This window comes from Oncorhynchus keta, chromosome 1, assembly GCF_023373465.1.
Source record: "Oncorhynchus keta strain PuntledgeMale-10-30-2019 chromosome 1, Oket_V2, whole genome shotgun sequence".
Classification (NCBI taxonomy): Eukaryota; Metazoa; Chordata; class Actinopteri; order Salmoniformes; family Salmonidae; genus Oncorhynchus; species Oncorhynchus keta.
The window spans coordinates 10,416,001-10,427,646 of NC_068421.1; the positions used below are offsets into that span (position 1 = coordinate 10,416,001).

Sequence of the window (11,646 nt, forward strand, 5' to 3'; positions counted from 1 at the left end):
TAGGGGAGAGAAGAAGAGTAGAGGGAGAGGAGCAGAATAGGGGAGAGAAGAAGAGTAGAGGGAGAGGAGCAGAATAGGGGAGAGAAGAAGAGTAGAGGGAGAGGAACAGAATAGGGGAGAGAAGAAGAGTAGAGGGAGAGGAGCAGAATAGGGGAGAGAAGAAGAGTAGAGGGAGAGGAACAGAATAGGGGAGAGAGGGTGAGTGAGAGTATAGAATAGGGGAGAGGGGGTGAAGGAGAGTATAGAATTGAGGTGTAATTGGATGAGTAGGTGCTGATATAGTCTAGAAAATGATAGACAATTCTCCTCAAAATGAAATATCTTTCTCTCTCTTGCCCCTGCCTTTCACAACAGACCTTTCCAGCACTCCATTCCTGTTGATGCAGCACTAGACTTCTACACACACACACACACACACACACACACACACACACACACACACACACACACACACACACACACACACACACACACACACACACACACACTAATCACCACATTTTCCTGTGTGTCAGGCTCAAACAGAACACAGACCCCATCTCAGTGGAATTACTCTTGATAAGTACTAGACAGAGAGAGGGAAAGAGAGAATGAATGAGAGAGAGCGAGAATAGGAGGAAATTATTTATGACCTCATGTTCTCAGCGACTGTGGTAATTAAAGTGATTAACTTCAGTGTCATAGTCATTCTTCAATTACATGCAATTATCCCTAACAACAACCTGCTATCATTGGTACAGCTAGGGGAAAACTGAGAGTTTAGGGAAGGAACATTTCTTTCTTTCTTCGCCCACTCACTCACTCACTAACTCTCGCACTCTCTTTCTCTCTCTCTCTCTCTTTCTCTCTCTCTCTCTCTCTCTCTCTCTCTCTCTCTCTCTCCCTCTCTCTCTCTACACATCTCCTCTCCTATTTAGTCACATGTATAGCATTTTATTAAGACAATCATTCATAAGAATGAGATAAAGTATGACGTAACATCAGATGTTGTTGAAGAACAGACGCTGATTCTCCTCTCCTACTACATTACCTTCAATAACATCACCCTCATAGGCTTTCTCCAATTACCCTCAATTACCTGTTCCCCAAGTTATCCTCCAATAACATGCCCCAATTAACCCCCTCCTGCCCCACCCGTCCCTGGCTGTGTGCCTGTTTTTTAGCCGCGGGCTCATTTCTCCCTATATCAGCATCTCCCCTTCTCTCCTCTTCCTCTCCCTCTTTCACTCTCTGCAGGAGATGCTAGACTGACAGACACTCATCCTCTCTGTCTGTCTGTCTGTCTCTCTCACCAGGATAAGGTTTACTGTTGATAGGTAGGGCAGAGATGGAACATGTTTTTTTGTGTGTCTATCACTGTTGTTTCACACAACTGTCTGGTTACAGGTGTCCATGGTGTATGGCGTATGGTGTATGGCGTATGGTGTATGGTATATGGTGTATGGTGTATGGTGTATCTCTTAATTGCCTGCGTTTCTTTGTTCATGTCATTCTATCTACTCAGTGTTCTGTCTGTACGATCTTGCTTTGATCTCTCTCCTCCAGGTGACGGACTTTCCCAGCCCTCGACCTTGTCTCTTTCCAGGTGATGTGCCTCTGTGGCTGGCTGTGGCTGCTCTGCTGCCTCCCTATCCCTGGGTATGTCTGGGGTCAGTCTGGAGATGGAGGGGGGGCCTGTCGGCTGATGGCTAACCCCATCTCGGGCAGTGTTTATCGGGCAGGAGATGTGGTCATTGGAGGCCTGTTCCCCGTCCATGTGGAAGCCCCTCTACCAGAGCAGGAGTTCCGGAGTATTGAGAGAAATGTGACATGTACAATGTACGCTACTCCGTGTGATGACAGCTTTGTGTCATTGTTTTCACGTGTAAAGTGTTTTCAGTTACCTCCTCTCGACCTGTCTCTTCCCTTCCTCTATCGGTCAGGTTCAACCAGCGTGCTTACCGCTGGCTCCAGACTATGATCTTTGCGGTGGAGGAGATTAACCGCGACCCAGCCCTCCTTCCTAACCTCACCCTGGGGTTCCTGGCTGCTGACACATGCCTGGCAGAGGGTACCACTCTGGGGGCAGCCCTAGCCATGGTGACAGGCCAGGAGGCCTCTGTGGCGGGCACAGAGTGTGGAGCAACCCCTGAGGTGCCCGTCATCATCGGTGATGCCCGCTCCTCAGCCTCCATCGTGGTGGCACAGACCCTCGGGCCGTTTGATTTACCCATGGTGAGGCATGGGGTTGTATTACAGACTGGGATGGAAAGAGATAACGACTCTCTTACAGATTACATTCAAATATCTATCTAAATGACTTTCTTACAGATTACATTCAAATATCTATCTAAGTGACTTTCTTACACTCTATGTTCACGTTTCCTCTCCTTCTGCTCTGAGTCTTACAAATTCTTATTCTCCCTGACTCTCTCTCTCTGTTCTCTCCCAGGTGAGTTATTTTGCCTCATGTGCATGTTTGAGTGACAACTGGAGGTACCCATCGTTCTTCCGTACGATACCCAGCGATGCCTTCCAGGCTCGGGGCATGGCCAGGCTGCTGCATCAGCTGGGCTGGGAGTGGGTGGGGCTGGTGTCAGGGGATGATGACTATGGAAAGTTTGGGGTTCAGATGCTTCTCCAAGATCTCCAAGGATCTGGGGTTTGTGTCGCCTATGCAGAGGTCATCCCCAAGGTACGACCTCACTCTGATGATTTCTGTCTCTTTTTAACTCTGCTTCGCCCCCTCTCCAGGAATATAAAATAGAAACACTCTCTCTGGTTTTCTCTGACTCTCTTCCCTCTCTCTCACTGATGGGCTTCCCCAAGGTACCATCCCAGAGACGGATGAAGTACATCGTGGACACCATCAGAGGATCTACTGCCAGAGTGGTGGTGACATTCGCCATCGCTCAGGATGCACGGGTAACCAGTTACTGGTCAGAGTATTGTTAAGTATTTGTTACACAACTGTAGCAGAGTGTTTTTGTCCTACCATGTCTTGATGCCCTTTTAAGTATTTTCTTATTGATAATCATGTACTTCAACTTGACTATCTTGATCTTTTTAACCGTCTCATTCTTCAGGCCCTGATGGAAGAGGTTGTCCGTCAGAACATAACAGACAAGCAGTGGATCGCCTCGGAAGCCTGGGTCACCTACTCTACTCTCTCTTCCCCCAAAAACTTGCCCTCTCTTGCCGGGACTATTGGATTTGCCCTGAAGAAAGCTGTCATTCCCAGCCTGGGCCCTTTCCTAACACGCCTCCGTCCTGATGGGGACAACCAGAAATCCGACCCCTTCCTGAGGGAATTGTGGGAGGAAATGTTTGGGTGTTCTCTGGGGATTGACCTCAGCATTACCCCGTCGTCCCGGCGACAGTGTACTGGTTCAGAGGTCATAGGTGAGGGAAAGTTTACAACTAATGCTCTGTTTTATGTGTCCTGATCCATTCCCGATGTTGTCTCAGTAAAATAAAGTGTCAATCCTAGGTGAGGGGGAGAGCCAGTATGCTGACGTGTCTCAGCTGAGAGCCAGCTACAATGTGTACAAGGCTGTTTACGCCATCGCCCACGCCATTCAGGACATGGTGGCCTGTCCACCAGGGGAGGGACCCTTTAATAGTGGACAGTGCCCTGATATCAGGAAGCTTCAGCCCAGCCAGGTGACAATAACATATTGATCTGTTTTCAGGTTAACAACTCTAACGTTTCCAGTCAGGATACAATGGAAACACTTTATAAGTGTTGAGCACTAAAAGCCCAAAGCCACCACTGGTTCTAACTCTTAATCCTGTTTCAATAAACCTTTTGTCTTTGAGATTGCTCATTATCTGAGGAGAGTGAACTTCAGTACTCCTGTGGGGGATTTGATCCACTTTGACATGAATGGTAATCCGCCTGCCCTTATGACATCATCAACTGGCATGTGACCCACGAGGGAACAGCAGAGTTTGTCCAGGTCGGCCATTTTCTGTCTTCAGTGGGCGTGGACGACCAGTTTCACATCAATATGGAGAAGGTGGTGTGGGAGGGGGCAGCGGAGATGAGGTGAGTACCATTTAGCTTGGTTTCTCTGAAGCAGAGAGGAGTGTGTGTGTGTGTGTGTGTGTGTGTGTGTGTGTGTGTGTGTGTGTGTGTGTGTGTGTTAGAGAAAGAGACATGTTTAGCGTGTCACCCTGAGGCAGACATACAGCAAAGAGAAAGAGAAAAAAAAAATACAGGTGAAAGTTAGTTCAGACAGGAAGCTCTGTCATCAATATGATACTGAATGTTAGGGCAGACAGGAAGCTCTGTCATCAATATGATACTGAATGGTAGGTCAGACAGGAAGCTCTGTCATCAATATGATACTGAATGTGAGATATTTGTGTGGTCAGATTCCTCACCCAGTCCCCAGAGGGGCCCAGCAAACCTGCCTCTGTGTGTGTGTGTGTGTGTGTGTGTGTGTGTGTGTGTGTGTGTGTGTGTGTGTGTGTGTGTGTGTAATAATGGTGATAATAGTGATGATGATGATGATGATGACTGCGTCCTCCCCACCGTCCGGTAGGTCCCTGTGTCTATATGCAGTGCTGCCTGCCCCCCTGGTACCAGACATGCGGTACAGAAGGGGAGGCCCGTTTGCTGCTTCGACTGTCTGTCCTGCGCTGAGGGAGAGATCAGCAACACAACAGGTCGTCTATCAACTTTTCTCATTCCAATTCATATTTGACTGGTCCTGATTCTGACTGGTCCTGATTCTGACTGGTCCTGATTCTGACCGGCCCTGAGTCTGACTGGTCCCCATTCGTATCTAGTCCTGATTCTGACTGGTCCTGATTCTGAATGGTCCTGGTCCGGACTAGTCCTGGTTCTGACTGGTCCTGGTCCTGACTGGTCCGGGTCCTGACTGGTCCTGGTTCTGACTGATTCTGATTCTGACTGGTCCGGATCCTGACTGGTCCTGGTTCTGACTGATTCTGACTGGTCCTGATTCTGACTGGCCCTGGTTCTGACTGGTCCTGATTCTGACTGGTCCTGATTCTGACTGGTCCTGATTCTGACTGGTCCTGATCCTGACTGGTCCTGATTCTGACTGGTACTGGTCCTGACTAGTCCGGATTCTGACTGGTCCTGAACCTGACTGGTCCTCATTCTGACTGGTCCTGAACCTGACTGGTCCTCATTGTGAATGGTTCTGACTGATCCTGGTCCTGACTGGTCCTGGTCCTGACTGGTCCTCATTCTGACTGGTCCTGGTTCTGACTGGTCCTGGTCCTGACTGGTCCTCATTCTGACTGGTTCTGACTGGTCCTGGTTCTGACTGGTCCTGGTTCTGACTGGTCCTGGTCGGTCCTCATTCTGACTGGTCCTGGTTCTGACTGGTCCTGGTCCTGACTGGTCCTCATTCTGACTGGTTCTGACTGGTCCTGGTTCTGACTGGTCCTGGTTCTGACTGGTCCTGGTTCTGACTGGTTCTGATTCTGACTCTTGATTTCTGTTCCTTCTCTGTCAGGGTCAGTTGAGTGTATCAGGTGTCCAGAGCGGTTCTGGTCCAACCCATATCGTACGGCCTGCGTCCCACAGCTGGTGGACTTCCTCTCCTACAGCGACACCATGGGCGTCATCCTGTCCGTCATCTCAGTTTCCGGGGCAACGCTCACAGCTGGTACCATGACCACCTTCTTCTACCACCGCCATACTCCCCTGGTGAGTTGAATTATGTGATCATAGAAATACAATGAATAGAACGCGTGTCCCCATTCAAGTCAATGATGGCATAACGGATGGACTGGCAGGCATTTTGAGTGTTCCCGAATTCAGGAAGTAAAAGCTGGAAGTGTACCCTTCAAACTGTGCTGTGATTTGTTGAGTCAACTCTACTGACATTGCAAAAAATACATTCCATTGCATGAGAGACATCAGTTCGTACGGTGTCACATAAGGACGAGATTTATGACGTCACTCTGTATAAATTATCATTCTCTGTCTCGTTCCAGGTGAAAGCCAACAACTCTGAGCTCAGCTTCCTGCTCCTGCTGTCACTCAAACTCTGCTTCCTGTGTGCACTGGTTTTCATTGGCTGGCCGAAGCCATGGACTTGCATGCTGAGACACACCCTGTTTGGTGTAAGCTTTGTGTTCTGCATCTCCTGTCTGCTCAGCAGGACTGTGGTGGTGCTGGTGGCCTTCAGGGCCACTCTGCCTGGAGAGAACCTGATGAGATACTTCAGCCCAGCTCAGCAAAGGATGGGCATCTCCATCTGCACACTCATCCAGGTGAAAATCTAGTTTTTACTATTGGAATGTATTTATTTCCTTCACTACCGTATTCTGTTGTTATGGTGACTGTGCTTTTTCCTTCCAAACCCCTTTCCCTTCCACAGGTGCTGATCTGTGTGCTGTGGCTGGCCCTATCTCCACCCCGGCCGGCTGAGAGGGGCGGCAGAGGGGGTCGGGGGCCGAGGGTGGTCCTGGAGTGTGACGTGGGCTCTGTGGTCGGCTTCTCTCTGGTGCTGGGCTACATTGGCTTGCTAGCCTCTCTCTGTCTCCTCTTAGCCTTCCTGGCCAGGAAACTCCCTGACAACTTCAACGAGGCCAAGTTCATCACCTTCAGCATGCTGATCTTCTGTGCTGTATGGATCTCCTTCGTCCCTGCCTACGTCAGCTCTCCTGGGAAGTACACTGTAGCTGTGGAGATATTCGCCATCTTAGCATCCAGCTTTGGGCTGCTGTTCTGTCTGTTTGCTCCAAAGTGTTTCATCATCCTCCTGAGACCAGAGAGAAACACCAAGAAACACATGATGTCCAAATAGAAACCACCAAGAAACACATGATGGACAAATAGAAACCACCAAGAAACACATGATGTCCAAATAGAAACCACCAAGAAACACATGATGGACAAATAGAAACCACCAAGAAACACATGATGTCCAAATAGAAACCACCAAGAAACACATGATGTCCAAATAGAAACCACCAAGAAACACATGATGGACAAATAGAAACCACCAAGAAACACATGGACAATTAGAAACCACCAAGAAACACATGATGGACAATTAGAAACCACCAAGAAACACATGATGGACAAATAGAAACCACCAAGAAACACATGATGTCCAAATAGAAACCACCAAGAAACACATGATGGACAATTAGAAACCACCAAGAAACACATGATGGACAATTAGAAACCACCAAGAAACACATGATGGACAATTAGAAACCACCAAGAAACACATGATGGACAAATAGAAACCACCAAGAAACACATGATGGACAAATAGAAACCACCAAGAAACACATGATGGACAAATAGAAACCACCAAGAAACACATGATGGACAAATAGAAACCACCAAGAAACACATGATGGACAAATAGAAACCACCAAGAAACACATGATGGACAAATAGAAACCACCAAGAAACACATGATGGACAAATAGAAACCACCAAGAAACACATGATGGACAAATAGAAACCACCAAGAAACACATGATGTCCAATTAGAAACCACCAAGAAACACATGATGGACAAATAGAAACCACCAAGAAACACATGATGGACAAATAGAAACCACCAAGAAACACATGATGTCCAAATAGAAACCACCAAGAAACACATGATGGACAAATAGAAACCACCAAGAAACACATGATGGACAAATAGAAACCACCAAGAAACACATGATGGACAAATAGAAACCACCAAGAAACACATGATGGACAAATAGAAACCACCAAGAAACACATGATGGACAAATAGAAACCACCAAGAAACACATGATGGACAAATAGAAACCACCAAGAAACACATGATGTCCAAATAGAAACCACCAAGAAACACATGATGGACAAATAGAAACCACCAAGAAACACATGATGGACAAATAGAAACCACCAAGAAACACATGATGGACAAATAGAAACCACCAAGAAACACATGATGGACAAATAGAAACCACCAAGAAACACATGATGGACAAATAGAAACCACCAAGAAACACATGATGGACAAATAGAAACCACCAAGAAACACATGATGGACAAATAGAAACCACCAAGAAACACATGATGGACAAATGGACAAAGAAACCACCAAGAAACACATGATGGACAAATAGAAACCACCAAGAAACACATGATGGACAAATAGAAACCACCAAGAAACACATGATGTCCAATTAGAAACCACCAAGAAACACATGATGTCCAAATAGAAACCACCAAGAAACACATGATGGACAAATAGAAACCACCAAGAAACACATGATGTCCAATTAGAAACCACCAAGAAACACGAGGGACAAATGTGAAATGACACATACTCATATCGTGATTTAAGGATTGTAGAATGTCCATTCTGTTTGAAAACATACATTTCCTGGTAAACTTTCACCATATTACCTTGTTAATACCAACAGTTGAAGTCGGAAGTTTACATACACCTTAGCCAAATGCATTTAAACTCAGTTTTTCACAATTCCTGACATTTAATCCTAGTAAAAATTCCCTGTGTTCGGTCAGTTAGGATCACCACTTTATTTTAAGAATGTGAAATCTCAGGGTAATCGTAGAGAGAACGATATTTTTCAGCTTTTATTTCTTTCATCACATTCCCAGTGGGTCAGAAGTTTACATACACTCAATTAGTATTTTTAGCATTGCCTTTAAATTGTTTAACTTGGATCAAACGTTTTGGGTAGCCTTCCACAAACTTCCCACAATAAGTTGGGTGAATTTTGGCCCATTGCTCTTGATAGAGCTGGTGTAATTGAGACCGGTTCGTAGGCCTCCTTGCTCACACACACTTTTTCAGTTTTGCCCACAAAGGTTCTAAAGGATTGAGGTCAGGGCTTTGTGATGGCCACTCCAATACCTTGACTTTTTTGTTCTTGAGCCATTTTGCCACAACTTTGGAAGTATGCTTGGGGTCATTGTCCATTTTGAAAACCGATTTGCGACCAAGCTTTAACTTCCTGTGCAGTTGCAAACTGGCTTTTTTTCTGGCGGTTTTGGAGCAGTGGCTTTTTCCTTGCCTGATAGGCCTTCAGGTTATGTCGATATAGGACTCATTTTACTGTGGATATAGATACTTTTGTACCTGTTTCCTCCAGCATCTTCACAAGGTCCTTTGCTGTTCTGGGATTCATTTGCACTTTTCGCACCAACGTACGTTCATCTCTAGGACAGAACGCGTCTCCTTCCTGAGCAGTATGACGGCTGCGTGGTCCCATGGTGTTTATACTTGCATACTATTGTTTGTGTAGATGAACGTGGTACCTTCAGGCATTTGGAAATGGATCCCAAGGATGTTCCAGACTTGTGGAGGTCTACAATTGTTTTTCTGAGGTTTGGGCTGATTTCTTTTGATTTCCAATGATGTCAAGCAAAGAGGTACTGAGTTTGAAGATAGGCCTTGAAATACATCCACAAGGTACACCTCCAATTGACTCAAATGATGTCAATTAGCCTATCAGAAGCTCCTAAAGCTATGACATCCTTTTCTGGAATTTTCCAAGCTGTTTAAAGGCACAGTCAACTTAGTGTATGTAAACTTCTGACCAGCTGGAATTGTGATACAGTGAATTATAAATTAAATAATCTGTCTGTAAACAATTGTTGGAAAAATGACTTGTGTCATGCACAAAGTATATGTCCTAACCGACTTGCCAAAACTATAGTTTGTTAACAAGACATTTGTGGAGTTGTTGAAAAAAATAGTTTTAATAACTCCAACCTAAGTGTACGTAAACTTCTAACTTCAACTGTATAGTCATATAATGTGTCAGAATGAAATATGTGTCTATATAAACTCAACAATACCATTAACGATTACGTAAACTCATGGTGGAAGAGATTCCTTCCTCATCCAGTGTGCATGTGTGTGTTTGTGCCTCATCGTACACTAAAATGCCAACAGGCATATAAAAATCAAATCGAAATTAAATGTGTCACATGCTTGTTAAACAACAGGTGTAGACTACCTGTGAAATGCTGACGGGACCTCTTTCATATTATACTGTATTTGGTGAGGAATAAATACACATTGAAAATAAATAACAACAAGGAGTTGGGCTGTTATGATGTACCACAAGGAGTAGGGCTGTTATGACGTACAACAAGGAGTAGGGCTGTTATGATGTACCACAAGGAGTAGGGCTGTTATGACGTACAACAAGGAGTAGGGCTGTTGTGATGTACAACAAGGAGTAGGGCTGTTATGACGTACCACAAGGAGTAGGGCTGTTATGATGTACCACAAGGAGTAGGGCTGTTATGATGTACAACAAGGAGTAGGGCTGTTATGATGTACCACAAGGAGTAGGGCTGTTATGACGTACAACAAGGAGTAGGGCTGTTGTGATGTACAACAAGGAGTAGGGCTGTTATGATGTACCACAAGGAGTAGGGCTGTTATGACATACAACAAGGAGTAGGGCTGTTATGATGTACCACAAGGAGTAGGGCTGTTATGATGTACAACAAGGAGTAGGGCTGTTATGACGTACAACAAGGAGTAGGGCTGTTATGATGTACCACAAGGAGTAGGGCCGTTATGCTGAATAATAAGGAGAAGGGCTGTTGTGGTGTACCACAAGGACTGTTATGCTGAACAATAAGGAGTAGGGGTGTTATGCTGAACAACAAGGAGTAGGTGTGTTATTTTAGTCAGTTAAGAACAAATTCTTATTTACAATGGCTGCCTAACCCGCCAAAACCCGGACGACGCTGGGCCAATTGTTCTAACCCTTATCATGAGGTACTCTAAATCAGACAAACAAAACCTTGAGACTTCCATAACATTGGAGACTGCGCACCAGCTGTTTTGACCAAAGGGACTCCCCCCTTGACGATGCATCTTCTCTCCATACCGCATAGAGCCCCCAGACACAAACACTCCCCTTGTCACACTACCTTTGGTACACATTCAGACCACAGTCGTCCATCAGATATAGTTACTACACAGTAGCACCACCTCAACAGGTAGAGCTATCAGGGACTCAGTAGCACCACCTTAACAGGTAGAGCTATCAGGGACTCAGTAGTACCACCTTAACAGGTAGAGCTACCAGGGCCTCAGTAGCACCACCTCAACAGGTAGAACTATCAGGGCCTCAGTAGCACCACCTCAACAGGTAGAGCTATCAGGGACTCAGTAGCACCACCTCAACAGGTAGAGCTATCAGGGCCTCAGGTGCAGCATTCTAGTTCCAGGAAGCTATCAGGGTCTCAGTAGCAGCATTTCGGGTCCAGTAAGCTATCAGGGTCTCAGGTCATTATCAGGCAAGTCTTTGTGTGCCTTTAGGAGGCCCTGGTATCACTATCAATCCTACAGGGGGAACAGTAGACAATGAGACCAGGTAAATGGCCCTATTGAATGGTCTTATAGTGGGTGAATCCCTCTGTCTCTGTGGTGCCCAGGACCTTTCACCACACTGAACAGATGAAAGAAAGGAGGTAAATAGACCTGCGAAGAGATGATCATGTGGTAGAGGAAAGAGAGACCCTCATTGGTTGCCCTCGTTCGCCAACACATAGTTCTACAGTCCCTCCAGACATGCAATCCTAAACAGTTCTACAGACAGCCTGCACAATGGCTGTTTTTGACCATGCCCAGCTACGGCCCAGGAACCGTTTATAAAGTCTTATTACAAGACATTTAGACATTTCTAACTTCAACA

The 11,646-nt window shown here is 45.8% G+C and overlaps 1 pseudogene; it reads left to right on the top strand.

Annotated features, from left to right (window-relative positions):
• The first annotated feature begins 1,241 nt into the window (after nucleotides 1–1,241).
• LOC118396903 (extracellular calcium-sensing receptor-like) lies at nucleotides 1,242–8,039 on the top strand (annotated as a pseudogene).
• Nucleotides 8,040–11,646: the final 3,607 nt, after the last annotated feature.